The sequence below is a fragment of the Petromyzon marinus genome, assembly GCF_048934315.1.
Source record: "Petromyzon marinus isolate PM22_M1 ecotype Great Lakes invasive population chromosome 76 unlocalized genomic scaffold, UKy_Petmar_22M1.pri1.0 chr76_unloc.3, whole genome shotgun sequence".
NCBI classification, from domain to species: domain Eukaryota; kingdom Metazoa; phylum Chordata; class Hyperoartia; order Petromyzontiformes; family Petromyzontidae; genus Petromyzon; species Petromyzon marinus.
Window position 1 is genome coordinate 58402 of NW_027422620.1, and position 16790 is coordinate 75191.

Consider the following 16790-nt stretch of genomic DNA (forward strand, 5'->3'; position numbering starts at 1 on the left):
AGCAGAGGGAGGCCAGACTCGGGAGCTTGGACGTCCGGGGCGGCTTCCTGCGTCCCGTCCACCTGCCGGCGAACTGCAGCGCGCTCGGCACCAGGGTGACACCGTTGAGGAGGAGGATGCTGCTGAGAAGGTTCGCCGACTCCGCCGGGAGGACGACGATGGCCATGAGCGCCGCTCCGAGGCCGATGAAGCCTTCCAGCAGGCAGTTCTGGGTGACGCCCAAACAAACGCAAGGACATTGAGACATAGAGAGATTGAGGATTGTTGGAATGGTGAAACACACGCCAAACAAACGCCGGCGCTATCGTGGTTTGTTTTTTAAAGGCCTAATTGTCGTCTTTGTACAAAACAGGTGACAACTGCGCTGGCCAACGTTGGTGAGGCTTGGGAAAAAATCAACCCCCACTGATGGACATGGCCCAACGTGGATTAACGACAACAACAAGACCTCCTTAAAAGGAATGCATACATCAAGGCCCCGCAGAGTTTGTTATTAAGGTTGTTATTTTTTCTAGATTTGAAGCTTTCGTGACTGCAAGGATCCATACTCTTCGGTTCTATTCGGTAAAGTCACGTAGGTAAAAAATAAAAACAAAAATCACGACGTTTCGGCCACAACACAAGTGGCCTTCATCAGGTGAAGGGGACCGTACTGTCACGAGGACGGCGTTGGAGTGAAGACAGTCCAGCCCAGGTCGCGTCCTTTTAAGCTGTGTGGGAGGACACAAAACGCTTTGACAAAGGAATTAGCATAAAATTACCGTAAAGTGCAATAGGACCGGCAAGGAAGGGGGGAGAGGGGGAGGGGAGTGTGAAGGGGAATTACCGTAACGTAGAGGACCGGCACGGGGGAGGGGGAGGGGAGTTTACAAATGTGGTGTGAAGTGAAATAAGCTGCAATGAAAGTTCGGTATATCACTACTTGGATAAATATACTGTACTATTGAATTTAGTTTAATGTTTACACCAGGCCCAGCTGCATTCCACCACATTGCACACGCGAGACAGAAAAAAGCGTCACGATACTCTGCGCATCCTATCTATATAGGGAATCCTCGTTGAGCGTGCGGCATTCACTCTCCGCGTCTTCTGCTTTCACGCAATTTATATTTTATGGAAGGCTTTTCGTTAAACGCGCACTGCGCCTGCTATAACGCGAGTCTAGTATGTGACAGACTTCTAGCTATAACGTGAATCTTGCTTGTGGCACACTGCTCGCTATACATGTGCAGTTAACCCTCCTCAGATTTCTGGCAACTGCCTGATGATGCTGGCTGTAACTCCCAGCGAGGCGTCCATACCCAGTTGGTGAATGTGTGTGGATCACTCTCGAACAACAACAACAACAACCACACCAATGGTGCTCAATGTCAATCAATAAATCAATGCTCCTGCTGCTGCTGAAGCAGTAATACACATTGAGTGGCTGCACATTTGTTCAGTGACAACCTCATTAATTAAGTATGGCTTAAGTGAGATATATCTCGTCTATGTACACGGGTGTGCCTGTGTGTATCCGCAACATCTGAAAGGCATTACTGTGTCAGCGGTTATGGTGAGGGCAGTGTAAAGTATTTCATGGCATGACAAAAAAATAAATATGCTTACAGAATACAATAAAACCCACAGACCGAGACGTCCCACAGGTTGTCGTCGATGAGACTAAGAATAATAGCAACTGAGATGCCGACTACATGAACACGATGTGAGGGTTGAGGTGACGAGATGTTATCTCGCTCGTCTGGTACACAGGAGCTCGTGGGTTCGATCCCGTCCCTGACGATGCCTATTTTATATTTAGAGTCTGCGTGGTCTCTTTCTCCCCGTGGTCGTGTGGATTTTTCGCTGGATCCCCCAATTTTTCTCTCCACATTTAGAATCAACATCACGCGTTCAGAGTATTTAACTGCTATACATTTCCAAGTGATGATGATACATCACTTAGTTGAGCTATCATTTGTGGCCAGGTCGCTCATGACATTTTATTCTATGCAACTCAGTGGGCTTTACCTAGTAAAATAAAAAATTGTTTTAGTTTTTTTCATATCGAGGGCATGTGTGTATGTATCTTGAGCTTCTTTCCCACTGTAAGTACCCAACCGTGCTAATCGGAGGTGTGGGAAACGAATCGCGTGATCGTGCAGCAATGAGGTGAGGCTGGGGAGAGAGGTGAGGGAGTTCCTCCTCCTTTCTCCTCACCTTGCTGATCACCGCCGTTCTGAACACGGCGAGGAAGAGCAGTGTCAGGAGGATAAACCTGAGAACCCGAAGACCCCGAGTTGAGGACTCCTCCTCATTGATGTCTGGGCGAATGTTGAACCTGTCCCAGGATCTACGGTGGAAACAGACGTTCGGTCGAGTCACAGTGAATGTTGTGTTGCGAAATTGCTCTCCGAAATGAGCTGCTGCTGTTGCTGAAGCTGCAGTTATGCATTAGATATTTTGTTCACGTAACAACTTTTTTAATTGGTTGCGTTAGGTGGAGGAAGCTTTGCGACACAACATTTTACACATACGATCTGACCCGAAAATCGATTACGAAGCACGATAAGTGGTCGCAACAGTCTACACTTTGCTAGATTCAGTCGAATAACTTCAGAGCTTTAATCGACGATATTCGTTGCCAATAGGAAGAAGACGTTGACGAAGCAAATGGAGAGGAGGGCAAAAAAACAACCCTCTTATAATTGTGCAAAGGAGACTGGATCGGTGGACGCTGGGCATTGCACGAAGAGGCAAGGAGAGGAAGACCATGCGTGACCATTCTGGTCAGCGTGGACTGGGGAAGATGCCACTTTGTGACCGATGCTCACCCATGCCTGAGAGGAAATTGACATCTCCTGTCGCCGAGTCTGGAGCGATGGCAACCTCTGAGACATTGATCCCAGACGACGGTGACTCAAGCAGCTTGAGCGACGCATTCTGGGGCATTGCTTCGCTTTGCCAGAAACTGGTTGGCTATTAAAGCTAAACATAAGAGGGTCGGTTTTATTACGTAATTGTTTTTAAATATACATTTTAGTTTGTCGCCTACGATCGAATCACCCACCTGTTTGCTGGTGCTGCTGAGGTAACCAGGTTCACAGGGCAGTTGGCTGACCATGATTTGTCTCACGCACGCAGTAACTCCATTATATGTTTTGACGAAAACTTACCAGTGTCTCCAATGCCACCAATTGGGGGTGATACGAAATTCGCCAAAATGTTATTTGGGTGTTTGGCCATTGCCGTTTCATTTGAATCTCGCCCCTCATCCGAGGCTAATCGACGCACGCAGACAATGAACATAATCGATGGATGCTGCAGTGTTTGCGATTCTCCCGTTGCGGCAGCTGGCCTCTGTCCAACCAGCAGTTCAAGTCGATCGACTGATCGCATGTGGTGGGTTAATGTGTGGGTACCCCCCCCATTCAATACGTCATTTAGGCCCGTCTCGAAGAGTGGGCCGCATACAACCCTAGCGGGGGCCCATAGGACTCCCCATGGTGAAGGGAGGCGCTGCCACCAGCAACACCACGGTGGCGAGATGTTATCTCCCTCGCCTAGTATGTAGGAGGTCGTGTATTCGATCCCGACCCTGACGCCTATTGCGCCTATTGTATATTTGGAGTTTGCATGTCCTCTCTCGCTGTCTCCCCATGGCCGCATGGATTTTTTTGCGGGTCCTCCGAGTTTTCCCTCCACATTTGGAATAAAAATCACGCGTTTAGAGTATTTGGCTGCGATAAATTCCCACATGATGAGCCATTTGTTTGAGCTATCATTTGTGGCCAGGTCGCATGTGAAAATAGCTTTACAGCACAGTGGGCATTACTTGGTAAAATAAAATAGTTTATAGTTGTTTACTTAGTTTTAATCAGCTGATTTAGTATTCTTCGCTTAACGTACCTGGCGGTATGGTTCACGTGTCGGCCAATAATCGGTCGTAGAAATATTCTCGCGTCATTGTCGACGGGCGAGAACATTCCACAAAGCACCGTGAGAGATGACACCGACTTGAGGCGGTGTTCATCCAGCAGTGGATGGATCATGGCTGATGCTTACGATAATTGATGGCGGTTGTGGTTGTGGTGGTTGTGGGGGTGGTTGTGGTGTAGGGAGTGGTAGTGTGGTAGTTAGCACGCTAGCACGCTAACTACCACTCGTACAGACGATTATCTGTATCAGTCCTAGGCCTCCCCTAGGTCGACTCAACCTCAAATGAGTACATTTTTGTAAAAATCGCCACAAAGGAGATAAAAGCGGCTGAGCGTGGAGCTGGCCACCCACTCCCGAGTGTGCCATTCCAACATTAATAGGTGCTCGATAACAGCACTTGGGCCAACAGTCTGTTAAAGCTATGAGGTGGATCTGTTTCTTTTGTGGTGGTTATGGTGGTAGTGTTGTTGGTACTGTGTTATTGGTGGTGGTGGTTGTTATGGTGCTGGTTTTGGTTGTGGTGATTGTGGTGGTGGTGAAACGTTAACTTACTTCTCGCATTGGGTTTGGGGCTCCACTTCTTCTGATTGTGCTTTCCTCTGCACGTCCCTGCGTTCGTCCGCACACGGGCACTCGCATTTCCATTCAACAGCTCCCGCCTCTCCTTTCTCTGGTGGCTTTAAGGACTTCGGTGATGCTTGAGGTTTCGTCATCGCCCGTTTACGCGTTTGGGAGCTCAAATGCCGGTGGTGGTAGAGTCTCCCTCTCGGGTCTCCCTTCAATAATCATTAAACCTGTTGTATACGGCCCTTTTTCCACGATTAATATCCATAAGAATATTTACGGATGCATACACATAGATTTCTTTTTCCTTTCTTTCGTGACAAACAATATATATGTTTTTTAATAATGAATAAAACCCGTAAGCCAGAAACACGAAAAACCAGATGTCGGTCATAAACAGGCCATATAGAGAGATAAAGAAATAATAAAACTCTCAAGGCGAGGATGTAACAGCTATCGGCGAAAATCTCCAGATGAACAAGAGTTTGATGGGCCCCTTAGGAAAGGTCCCTCCGAGGTCAGAACACCAAGAGAGCAGACACCAGACGCCAACAGGGTAAATCGTATACATATTCTTTTCCTTATTTTCCAGTAAAACAACAAAAAAAATTAAAAGGCAACAACAAGAATAAGATAAAAGTAGCGAGCCTAACGCTCATTCCAATTAAGAACAGGCCACCAGACACATCAGTGAATTATTATCCAATGATTAATTCGCTATCAAATGATTTTCACCTTTAATACTTTTACTGTTAAAACAAAGCTTGGAGCAAGAATACCGAGTCACATCAAAGGTTATCGAGAAGGAATGAGACAACGAGCAAACTTGCGAAAGAGTTTAAACAATATTCCAAGCAACCCCGACCACCTTTGTCTCTCTCACAGCGCGGAGAAGCAGGAATTACACCTTATCACAAGGGGCCATCTGGGAAAGCCAGCCGGGTTTGATGAGGAGACACACCCACCCCACACACGGCAACCAGGCAAAGAAAGTTTTAAAGAAAATTGCTAAATAATATTAATAATAACAACGTGTTAACCTTACACGACATTCCATTATAGAACCTTACAGAACCAAGGGATATGGATTCCAACAATCAAGAAATGGACCTCTTAAACTCAGTATGATAATTATTTTTCTTAATAATAATTCCATCATAACAATTCGAACCTCGGTAAAACCGAGAGGTGTCGGGAAGACGTAGTTACAAACACGAGTCTTGGCGAACATGGGACCAAATGGTATTTGAGAAATATAAGTCGAAAGTATAAAGAGGTGCTCCCGACCACCTTTGTCTCTCCCGACCACCTTTGTCTCTCCCGAAGAGCGCGAGAGAGGAATTTCACGCCAGGGCAACCAGATCGTTATCGCGGGGACCATCTACCACACACGGAACTTAGTAGCAGCCCCACCCCACCCTGCACACGGGCAGCAAAAGAGCGAGCGAGCTTTAAGTTAAACTGTCACACATTTATAAACGCACAAAGTGACGAAAATTAATAAACTAAGTAAGTGCCAAGGTAACGGAGTGGATTAGGCTGGTAGAATGTGGAGTCGAAATGATATTTGCAAAGTATTGAGAGATGGGAAGATCCCGGCCACCTTTGTCTTTCCCTGCAGCACGTGATAAAATGCATACGCTCGGAAGAGCATCCTCACTTGGAAATAAATCAAATACTATGAATCACAAGCAAGATCATAACTGTGTATGATAAGATACCAACTGTGATGTGAAATGTTAAACTTAAAAAAAAAATCTTAACCATTTCTTTGTGCGTCGGAACGCGTACGGAAAAGGGGGGGGGGGGGAGAACCCGCCCCTCTCTCTGGGTGGAGGGATTAGACAACCAGACGCCACCAAGATGAATCGAGGTGTCTGTCGTCTTGATGTTTATGGCTTGAGGAAAGACCCGAACAGGACCGTGTCATAAATGACACACACACAAACATACACACTGACACACGAACCCCCCCCCACCACCGACACACAACCCCCCCCCCCACCGACATACGATCAGATCAAAGATAGCTCCGCCTCGTGAGGGGGAGCCGAGAAGGAGAGAGATTTTTGGCATAAAAAGGAGCCGTTTCAGCATTGAAATCAACTCATCAGCCCTCGGGGGCAGCTCAACAGAAGAAGACTCATCTCAACTCAGCTCAACAGAAGAAGACTCATCTCTACTCATCTCAGCAGAAGACCCGCTCAACTCATCTCAGCAGAAGACCAGCCATCACCGACGCCGGAGACGTCTCTACAACTCGCCGAATTGGCGAGTGTCGCCGATTGGCGACCCGCTGCCGCTGTTAGCGGCCAGCGCCACCACGAGCGAATCGTGAGCCTGCAATCTACAACCGCCGACGACGGAGCACCAGCGCGCCGCTGCGGGCGTGCTTCTAACGCCGTCTACCAGACGGTCATCTCAGCTACAACAACGCATCTACTCGTTCACCAACGTCCGTCGAGTCCGAACCAACTACTGAAAGAAGAATCAACTGATACGTATGATACACTGCCCCCCACTACACGACAAACCAGACGTCTGCTTGACGCAAAGGATCGATTCCGAACATTGGCCTACTCTTTCACCACTCACACCATTCAACACACACACACACACGGGTCATTAACAAAGCCTAAAAACCTCAAGCCATTGAACCATCCGTGATTGTGGAAACATCGCAACGACCGAGTGAATAATCCATCGTTTTTAAGAGTGTTCATAATTTTTCTCTGTAATATTGTGCTGGGGCTGTACTTCTAACCGCATAAATTACCAACTGACCCATTAACAAGGATTAATTCTTGACACCTCACCACGGAGCGCCGCTCGCGGGGATAGAGAGCGTGTTCAACCGGTTCCCTGTCAGGGGTCTGGCCACAATTAATTAAAAGATTGGCCCGAGATAAGGATCTTAAAAGGAAACATCGCCACCCATTGAGTCGCGTTGAGAAGTTGATTAGAAATACTTGAGTCGTTCGTTAATATTTGTCTTTCTGCATAATCTTGCTGGTATCCACGAATGAAATAACGAATTGAAACGCATATTTGTGCCTCCAAGAATAATACTGGTTGGAGTGCCCTGTCAACGAGTAGCGTTGCATAATAATCAGTCATCCTATTGTTAACAACGTGACAATAATTGCATTAAGGGCCGCGCATGATCAATGACCGAATGCTGTGTTGTGTGACAATTCAAGTAACGAAGCATTGCGGCCATCGAGTGGTGTTGATAAGGCAATTAGAAGTATTTCAGTCGAACGCTTTAAATTCATAATCGTTATGCATCAATGAACGAACATCAACGTGGTACTGTGCTGACGATTTCAAGCATAATAACTTCGCATATCAGAATGTATTAAGGATTGGATACGAATCAAAGACCAAGTGCCGTGTTGTGTAACAATTCAAGCATACGAGTTTGCATATTATAAAGTTAAGGTTTGATAGAATAGTTCGCATGTTTTTAATCTCTCTCTCAACAACCGATCGATTGCGTTACGCGTCGGGAATTAACCACAGGTGCCGCTATCGAGGTGAAACAACGCAATCGTGATGGTATCATGTTAACGCTGTGTTGAAATTCCAAAATCCCGAGATTGAGTTTTTTATATTACCCAAAAATTAAAGTTAGCTAGAAATAAAATTGATTAAAGCAGAAGGTTTGTGTGTGATTCTTCCTGAAATTCTGCATAATATTGTTCTGCGTATGAGATCTGAATCCTGGGGACCTATCATAAGCACACCATCACCACACATAATCCATAACACACATAATTCGTAATGTTCAATCGAGAGTGATCGTATCCTTATCGATAATACGGAATTAAAGAGCAGATTCGAATCGACTCTCTCTCATTCACGCTCACAACGCCTGCGTCACTGCATACGATTAATTGCGTTATTCCAATTCATAACACAATCCTCGTCACCGAGGCTCGACCTGATAATCCATAACGACCTGCATTATCATAACCACGCCCACTCGCATAAATTAATACGATTATCTCTCGAATCAGCATAATTTATGTGCATAATTACACTAATTAACATAATTTCGGATAAATTATGCAAATATCAAATTGCATTTAATTTTCATTATTTTCATCAATTTTCATAACACCTATATATACAACAAACCCCTACCTGTCTGCGATGAGCTGTGGCGTGATTAATGGACATAACTCATCTGTAGAGCTCAACTGAGAGTCGTTGAGACAATCAGCCCAATAGTTTTATCTTTGAGATGCGATTGCGTTGATACGCTACACTCTTACACCATGTATTATAATTGTCACACGAACTAGCGATAATGATTATTATAAAATTGGCAAGATTAGACTCCAGTGGTGAGGAAAGAAAACATCTGACACTGAATGCAGATATTTCAACTGTCTACATACTTCTACAGAGGCATCAGCACTGAGCCCTCTAGGGAGCGGGGTACTAGTCTCAGATAGCGTGGTAGCACCATTGATTATATATATCGAAAGGGAGCGATGACCCCGGGTTCAGTTTGACACCATAATTTGCAAGTGGTCAATGACATAGCTGAGGGAGGCAGAGACTTGCTGAGCCACGGGGCATACATTTACAATGAGGAAGCTGATATTCTCTGCGGCTTAACGTTCACAGTCGCGATTTCGTGAGTTAATGTTCAAAGCAGCGTAATTCCGTCATCATCATTTTTTGCCATGAACAACATCAATCACGTCATCATCATTAACATTGAGTCATCAAACATCAACAACAGCGCCATCGCCATCATTAATTGCATTACCACCATTGCCACTATCATCATAATCATGATGAACATTAGCATCATTCATCAACATCACCCACCAGCATCGTTACCAATAGATGATGGAATCCCGACGCCACGTTGGTTGTGGGAGCTGTTTCGACCATACTTGACCACCATGCTGGGTCAGTGTTCGCGACGAGTAGGGTGGAGGGGTGGGGAGGGGTGGGGATGGGTGGCGCAGTGGTTGGCGCATTTCGCTACGAACCTGAATACCCGAGTTCGATTCCCCGCTCACGGCCAACATCGGCGACGCCTATCTGAACCGATCCTGGGCCTCCCCTAGGTCGACTTAGCCTCACATGAGTATCTGGTGCGGTGCGTAAAAACATCGCCACTAGGGAGACAAAGGAGGCTGGGTGTGGTGCTGCTCACCCACCCTCTCTGGTGCTGTTCTGGCCTTCATAGGTGCTCGCTAACATCCCCTGCCCCAACAGTTTGTTCAGGCTATACGGGGTATCTGTTTGAAAGGGTCGGGAGCGGCGGTACAGCGGTTAGCCCGTTGAGCTACGAACCCGGCCACCCGAGTTCAATTCCTGCTCACGACCAGCACCACTGACGATCACCAGAACCGGTTCTGGGCCTCAAATGAGTACCTGGTGTCGTGTGTAGCAAACATCGCCACGAGAGAGACAAATGCGGCCGGGCATTGTGATAGCTACCCACCTCCTCGTGTGCCGTGCAAGACTTCTCAGGTGCTATTCTCTAACAGCAATTACCCCAACAGGTCTATTTAGGCTACACGGGGGACCTCTATCTTTAGAGGGGTGGGAGGAGGGGCGGCGGGAGGGTGGGGGAATTAGTTCTGAATCCTCTTGCCGTTTGATGTTCGCCGTGGTCGGGAATCTATGTGGGGGGCCGGGGTTCAGAAATAGAATAAGAAATTGATTAGCCAAGTCAATAACACATTGAACTCTACAGCTCGTTACCAACGGTGACTCGGCCAGCAGACAAACACGCAGCAAGTGTTACAAATCAATAAGCAAACAAATCAAGAAGTAAACAACATATATACATCACTAACATCAAAACACCAGCAGTTTCCTAAAGTAGTCTCATGGCACTTTGACACTTCCGTGTAATGCATGTTACCTGTCACGATGACGCCGTGAGCTCAGTGAATCCCCACATCCAAAAACGACCGAGAGATCAGGAAGTTGATTGTGTCGCCATGGTCATCATTGATAGCACGACCAAATATAGCTTTCATGTTGAATATGTTTGAACTCGAGGTGGTCGGGTTGAGCAGAGATCAAGGTGTTGCACCGCTCTGATCCTGGGTTCGAATCGAAAGAGCCACTTGTGATGAAGCTGAGTTCTGAAGTGTAAGGACTCGAGAGTTTTAGCCTAGTCGCTAATGACTCTACGAAACAATCGGACCCATTAATAAACGTTCTTGGGTTAGATCGCGTAATTTATAAATGTGTCGTAACCATCTTACTCTGATGTTACATCCCGTCTGACCAATATAGCATCTGCCACATAAAAGAACACCAAAGAAATGTAAAATTATCTCAAACACAATTGTCGGCAGTGGCAGAACATGCTTGTCAACAAGGACACTCAATTGATTTTGATAACGTTGAAGTGTTGTGTAAAACTAATTATTACTGGCCAAAACTAATTAGAGAATCCATTGAAATTGAGATAAATACTTTAATCGCTATGACAGCTACAGGCTTAGTGCGGCCTGGAAGCGTATTATTAAAAAAAAATAGATTACAATTCCAATTCCTTATAGGGGAATGAAATACTAATTAATAACAATTGAATGATTACCAATCTATTATATAATTACAATACCCTCCCCCTCTCCGCCTCAAATCACTGCACCAGATTAGGTTATATGATGACGTCACCGTGCTGCTCTATTTAAGACCGGGAGTGGAGGGCTTCACTATTCTGGCAAATTGCCTGATGATGCTGGATGTAATTACCAGCGAAACGTCGTACTCAAAAATTGTAAATGATGTTGAATCACTCTTCAACACACCGGTGGGCTAAAGAAGAGAACTATTTGTCTTCTGTGAACGTGACACATTTTCAACTGTTTGGCCGTGTCGGGTGGTGGAGGGTTACGACACATTTATAAATAACGCGATCTCACCCAAAAACGTTTATTATGTTTATTATGAATAATATAGGTCACGAAAGCCTACGTGTTAAACGGACCCATTAAGTTTACTTCTCGACTTAATTTTTCAAAATTTCTGTTGTATAGGAATACAAAAAACCAACGTGGTTTTGATTATTTTACAAATGTTACTTTCTGTGGCAGGGGAAAATGAAAGAATTTCCCCCAAATGCGTTGACCTTTTGGCGTTCTCTGGTCTAACAATGGTGAAACAATGCCATAAAGAAGGATCTCTGCTGTAGGCAAATCAGTTTTAAAGACAATGCATATATTATCAAAGCAAGTTTCTCAGCATGTTTTGCCACAAGTACTTGTGGTTAATGCACACCGCCTGTTTTTATTTTTAGCCAGAAAGGGTAAAACCGATTCGTATTGTTTCATCAGTGTCTTTAGTATTACTATGTTGGTAGTGGTGCGCAAGCACAAACAACAACAAACCAATCGGATTGGTCAATAACGCTTCCTTAAAATGAAACAGACAATAGCTGACGTTTTGGCCATATAAGTGGATGAGAGTTGCAGTCAGTAGTTTAAAATCATCCCACGGCATTGAGCAGGGTTTGTACGTGGTGACGTCATCACACCTCCCCCCCATCCCCCAACCATCAACCAACCATCCACCAATACACGATAATATGAAGACAAATGTTTTGCTGGTTAGCTGACTGCAGGAAGGGTGACGTCGACAGGACGCGCGGGCTGCTAGTTACATTATAAAGCAAAAAGTGTTTACGATTAATAGTCTTCACATAAAGCACTGAGTGATGGATTTCTGGCTTCAAATCTAATTTCAATCGTGAAAGGAAATCCACAAAACTCGTCTTGATCACGGAATTTGTATTGTTCTCTTCAACACAAACACGACCGCGCGTTGGGCAGGGCATCAACACTCATTAATGACATCCACCCTTTTTCTTCACCCCGAGCCCCCAGCCTGTCTCACACCTGTTTATAAACTCTCTCTTACTCTCCTCTCTCTTCCTGCCAATGTAGTCTTTGCATTTTAGCCCAAATAATGCATTGGTGGCATCCTTTAACATTTGCCACCAATTTCCAAAGGCGAAATGTTATCTCCCTCGCCTTGTATGCAGGAGTTCGTAGGTTCGATTCCGACTCGGATGCCTGTATATTTGGAGTTTACATGTCTCTCTCTTCTTGGTCAGGTAGATGGGGTTTCCCTACACATTTCTAAATGTGCGTTTAGAGTATTTGGCTGCTATAAATTTCAAAATGATAAGCCACTTCATGGGGCTATCATTTGCTGCCAGGTCGCTTCTGAAAAAAAACTATATAGCTGAGTGGTCTTTATCTGGAAAAATGAAGAAAAGTTTATTTAATGGTTTAAAATCTCCCATCCCATTGTCACGCCTTCTTGCCCGTACCTTTCTTGAACAATTTCTCTGAGCATGGTATTTCGCTCTTTACGTGACCTCCACGTTCAATCGCGGCTGAGTCCCGGCACGGCCCCGACCGCAGGATTAGAATGAGCGCAATGCACTTAGTGATGATCGCCTGGGCTTCATGATCATTTCAAAAGCATTAGAGATGCTTTCAAGGAGTGTACGGACCAAACCTATGATATGGGATTGGCTAATGCTTTCGGTTCCTGAACATTTCAAGCAAGTTTTATCTTTGCCCTTGGTATCTAATGTAACTGTCTTAAATACAACAAAATGTGCATTCTGATATGCAGTAAACTATGTATTAACTTAAAATGAGTAAACGCTCTGTATAGCATTTAACAATACAAATATATTTTGAGTGTGGTATTGAGGTGTTCATTCACTGTTGGTAGCGTTGGCTGTGACCATTCTGTGGGTCGTGATTGATACGAGTTCACCACAGCCAGTTCGCTGATCTTGATGGTGATAGTTCAGGAAAGCGGGGATGTCCAGCACTTGAATGGTGTCTCTGATGTCTTCTGTAACAAAGGATGCCAGTCAGCGTTTCGGGGTTTGTGGCTCACTGTCACAAGGCAGTATCCACGAATCTTCCAGCAGGAGCCTTGACTTCTCAAGTGCACCATCATGCAGCGCCAGGACATGATGTCTTCTGTCCTCAAAACATTCACAAAATAGTCGCATTTGATGCTTCACAATCCGTCCACGTTGAGCTGCACGATTCACGGCGATGGACTAATCGGAAGGCTGCCGTGTCCTTCAGGGGTGGTCCATTTGCTTTGCTGCCATCGGTTTATTCGCCAGGGAAGACCCTATAAAGGTCACCGGCTGATGTGTGAAGGTAACACGTGTTGCATCTTCTCTAATCACATGTGTAATCAGATAGTGCCATCTACTGGTTAGTAAAGGGAAGCACGGGTACAGGCACCACTATAAACATTATCCAATCCCAAAAGGGAGAGGTATTTGGGCCAAAGGTGAAGGGTGGGGCTGGCCGAGAAACTCCGAGAACCGGCTAGAAAGTTACACGAGAGAGCGTGGCCGGGGGCGGAGATTAGCCGCGCCTGCAGTAATATAAGCGGAGGCGGACTCGTGGTCGGTGTGTGGAGTCTTGGGTCCGGACTGCGTCGCTGCTCGCCGTCATCTCTCTCCGTCGTCCGGCCACGCGGAGCTCCACCGCCCTCACCAGCACGCCATCAGTCAGCGGCGAGGCCGGGAGTGGACGGGCGGGACCCGCCGGGAGATCACCCGTGTGTGTCGTCTGTGAGGCGTTAATATCTACGTGTGTACTCGGGAGAAGAGAAGATAACGTTGGCCTGTGTTGTGCCCATGTGTGAAATAAAGAAGAGTACCCTCTAAACGACGTGTCGCAGAAGTCGCTCATTACACATGGAAGGATGTTGGACATACTACCATTGCTGTTGCTTCACATGAAGCTGTGTACTGCGGAACACACATAAAGGTGGCCTCTTAACATAGTTGGCAGTTTTGATTTAAAGCTTTCGTGACTGCAGTAATTAATATTCTTAGTTCTTTCGGTAAAGTCACGTTGAAGGGAAACAACAAAATAAAAAAAACATTTTTATTGTTTTATATATATTTTCTTATTTTGTTGTTTCCCTCCAACGTGACTTTACCGAAAGAACTAAGAATATATAGTTGGCAGTGTTTGTGTGACTCGAAATCTCATCTAAGTGGTTCTCGCTTGATCAACCGTAGAAAAATGAAACTACTCCCAATCTGGAAATTAAAACGTTATGATTTTGAGCTATGTGATATTCTAAACGCAAACCTGCCTTACCAGGTTGAAGCACACAATAAATAAAATAGAGATCAATTACTTGGTTGTCTTGGCTATGATCAATCTGGCATTAAACTGCTTCAGATAGCACGCATTCATTATAACTGGACCAAATCACCGTAAACAGTAATAGGTATTCTGTAGACCAGGGCCCGATATATTTACGTATTAATGTATTAGCACATTACTTTTAATCACATTTGTATCTCTGTATTGCCAAAAACAAACAACAAAGCACAATCTGTAAAATATTACATTTCAGATTTTTAGGACCACGACGTAAAAAAATACATGATTGCAGAAAACATCGAAATGATACAATTTCAAATCAAGATTGATACAATTTGAAAGATAATTTACAGATTTGTAGAGGTGGATGTAGAACAGCGCTGCTCTATGAACCCGATAATCTCAGAACTATTTTGGTTACGGCCAACATCACTGTTTTGAGCCAGCTGGCCAGGATTGGAAAGAAAAAAAACCTAGCCCACTTAACACCCAGGAAACTGAAAAGCCGCACAGACCAAGATTTCGTGACGTAACATTGACATTAACATTTAAGACTCACAGTAAAACAACAAGCAACATTAAAATATTGATTAAATTCATAATAATAAAAACATCTTAAAATATCACAAATGGTCCTCAAACTATTCGGGACACTTATTCCAGTGCCCAGCCAGGCTGCTTTTGATATTTAATTTAAAACACCGCAAGCACCAACTTAAAAGCTGTGAGTTGAACGCCAATGTTTCTAGACAACTATGTTTATTTTACCATGCAAGGTCCACTCAGCCGTATTGTTCCCTTTCAGAAGCGACCTGGCCATATAGCTCGACGAAGTGGCTTATCACGAAAATTGATGGCAGCCAAATACTTTATTGCCTTTCAGATGATGAATGATTTGATCAAATAAAACCTGGTATATAAACAGGGTGGTGTTCCCTTAAATCAGTCATCCCCACCTCCGATTAGCACGGTTTATTACGTAACACACATACATACAAAGTCATCAACCCGCACTGACGAGGGTGATTATGTACGGTTAAACAAACCCCACGATCGACAAGCCATGGAAAGACATTCATCCAGCAATAGATTAAACGAGAGCTGTCAATGATTATATATGGAAACAAAAATCGTATGGAAATGTAAAAGTAACTTCAGCATATATAGTCATCAGGGGGAGAGACTCCGCAGATAACATAAGGACCCTCGTCAATGCGGTTGATGTCACCTGTTGTATATTTTGGGTCTTGAAATATAAAAATTATAACGAAAAAATGAAACTAAAAAACGTGTAATAATCCAACAACGTATGTAATTATGCAAATAACTTTATGCTAATTAGGAAGGTGTAATTGTGTTAAGTTATGCAAGTGTATGTAAGTATGCTAATATATGCAATTATGATAATTAGGCCCTGCCTCGTTGTATAGGGTTGTATTATCAATCGGGATAATACACTGAATTGTATGAAGTTATGCAAGTGTGATGTAAGTATGCTGATTAAGCTCGGCTTCGTTGTCTAGGGTTGTCTTATCAATCAGGCTAATACAATGATTCTCACTTTAACTTTTACTGATTGTGTTTTAGTGTTTATGTCAGGTCTCAAGATTCAGATCTCACCGCAGGATACACTTCTTATAATTAAGATTATTATGCATGAACTTAGGACGGCACCACTCAGACTCTTCTGTGTCTCTAAACACAACACTCTAATATGCGAACTCTTATGCTAGGCATGTCAACACAGTACTCCTGGAGATGTCCTCCTCATTGATCCGTACATTTAACCCTCAATGATTACGTTTGTTAAACTGGGTAACAGAACAATCGGTTAATTCCTCAGAGTAAAGCGAGCATACACGGCGATGGGAAAACGTCCTTAAAAATTAATGTGACAATATTCATACAAACAGCAATAAAGAAACATGTCCGGAAAGCAATAGTAGACCTCAATGAATTCATTGGTAAGATTATGCAATTGACGAAATGTCTTGGAACAATGGTGTGCAGCAGTGTGCCTGCTTGTCTAGCGAATGCTTATCAATTGGCTAAGGCTTCAATAAATTCGCGGGCAAGATTTTGTGATTTTACCACAATAGTCTCCCTCTTGATTTGAAGCTTTCGTGACTGCAGGAATCCTACTCTTTGGTTCTTTTGGTAAAG